Raw genomic sequence first — 2,316 nt, forward strand, 5'->3', positions numbered from 1 at the left:
TCCAAAATCAAGTCGTTGTCACGCCTCCCTTGGAGGTCTGGAGAATTTTGTATTGCATAAATGGTTTGAATGTTCCACTGGCTCCCAGTGGCAAGATTTCGATTGGACGTTACATTTCAAGAACCAACATGCCTGTAGAAGGGGTGCTGTGTGTTATGTGCGTCACTGTTTCCCATGTGGGTAGTTGTTGCCTATGCTAGTTTCAAGCGCTTTCTCATTTTGAAGAGATTAAGTGTTGATTATTTGAAGTGAAGTGTTTAAACTTGTTTTAATTGTTAAACTATTATTCAAAATAAACTAGTGTCAATGTTGATTAATCACATATCACAAACCTGCAATAAAGAGGGGAAGTGGTTATGTCTCTAATGTGTCTGTGTTTCTGTGTTGTACTCTCAAATGAACATTTCCTTTTTATCTAGTTATAAGATCTCCAATCGGTTGTATTTGATTGTCACTCTCTCTCAGTATATCAGCTACGTGAATACATTTAGCAGCTTATCATATGGCATGCATCGCCAATGCAGCCATATGCCTACAGTATAATGGCATTACTGACCTTATGGGCATCTGTCATCTGAAGCAGAGAATAGCTAAACTCACACATTGTTTACATGTCAATTAAAAATGAAACCAGTAGACAGTGAACAGTATACAGTGGGGGAAAAAAGTATTTAGTCAGCCACCAATTGTGCAAGTTCTCCCACTTAAAAAGATGAGAGAGGCCTGTAATTTTCATCATAGGTACATGTCAACTATGACAGACAAAATGAGAAAAAAAAATCCAGAAAATCACATTGTAGGATTTTTTATGAATTTATTTGCAAATTATGGTGGAAAATAAGTATTTGGTCAATAACAAAAGTTTCTCAATACTTTGTTATATACCCCTTGTTGGCAATGACACAGGTCAAACGTTTTCTGTAAGTCTTCACAAGGTTTTCACACACTGTTGCTGGTATTTTGGCCCATTCCTCCATGCAGATCTCCTCTAGAGCAGTGATGTTTTGGGGCTGTCGCTGGGCAACACGGACTTTCAACTCCCTCCAAAGATTTTCTATGGGGTTGAGATCTGGAGACTGGCTAGGCCACTCCAGGACCTTGAAATGCTTCTTACGAAGCCACTCCTTCGTTGCCCGGGAGGTGTGTTTGGGATCATTGTCATGCTAAAAGACCCAGCCACGTTTCATCTTCAATGCCCTTGCTGATGGAAGGAGGTTTTCACTCAAAATCTCACGATACATGGCCCCATTCATTCTTTCCTTTACACAGATCAGTCGTCCTTGTCCCTTTGCAGAAAAACAGCCCCAAAGCATGAAGTTTCCACCCCCATGCTTCACAGTAGGTATGGTGTTCTTTGGATGCAACTCAGCATTCTTTGTCCTCCAAACACGATGAGTTGAGTTTTTACCAAAAAGTTATATTTTGGTTTCATCTGACCATATGACATTCTCCCAATCCTCTTTTGGATCATCCAAATGCACTCTAGCAAACTTCAGACGGGCCTGGACATGTACTGGCTTAAGCAGGGGGACACGTCTGGCAATGCAGGATTTGAGTCCCTGGCGGAGTAGTGTGTTACTGATGGTAGGCTTTGTTACTTTGGTCCCAGCTCTCTGCAGGTCATTCACTAGGTCCCCCCGTGTGGTTCTGGGATTTTTGCTCACCGTTCTTGTGATCATTTTGACCCCACGGGGTGAGATCTTGCGTGGAGCCCCAGATCGAGGGAGATTATCAGTGGTCTTGTATGTCTTCCATTTCCTAATAATTGCTCCCACAGTTGATTTCTTCAAACCAAGCTGCTTACCTATTGCAGATGCAGTCTTCCCAGCCTGGTGCAGGTCTACAATTGTGTTTCTGGTGTCCTTTGACAGCTCTTTGGTCTTGACCATAGTGGAGTTTGGAGTGTGACTGTTTGAGGTTGTGGACAGGTGTCTTTTATACTGATAACAAGTTCAAACAGGTGCCATTAATACAGGTAACGAGTGGCGGACAGAGGAGCCTCTTAAAGAAGAAGTTACAGGTCTGTGAGAGCCAGAAATCTTGCTTGTTTGTAGGTGACCAAATACTTATTTTCCACCATAATTTGCAAATAAATTCATTAAAAATCCTACAATGTGATTTTCTGGAAAAAAAATTCTCAATTTGTCTGTCATAGTTGACATGTACGTATGATGAAAATGACAGGCCTCTCTCATCTTTTTAAGTGGAAGAACTTGCACAATTGGTGGCTGACTAAATACTTTTTTTCCCCACTGTATGAGGCAAACCTCTATGTATCACTGACCCTGGATAAGCTAGCGACTGGGATAACACAGC

Source organism: Coregonus lavaretus (assembly GCF_964263955.1).
Source record: "Coregonus lavaretus genome assembly, chromosome: 37".
In the NCBI taxonomy this organism is placed as follows: Eukaryota; Metazoa; Chordata; class Actinopteri; order Salmoniformes; family Salmonidae; genus Coregonus; species Coregonus lavaretus.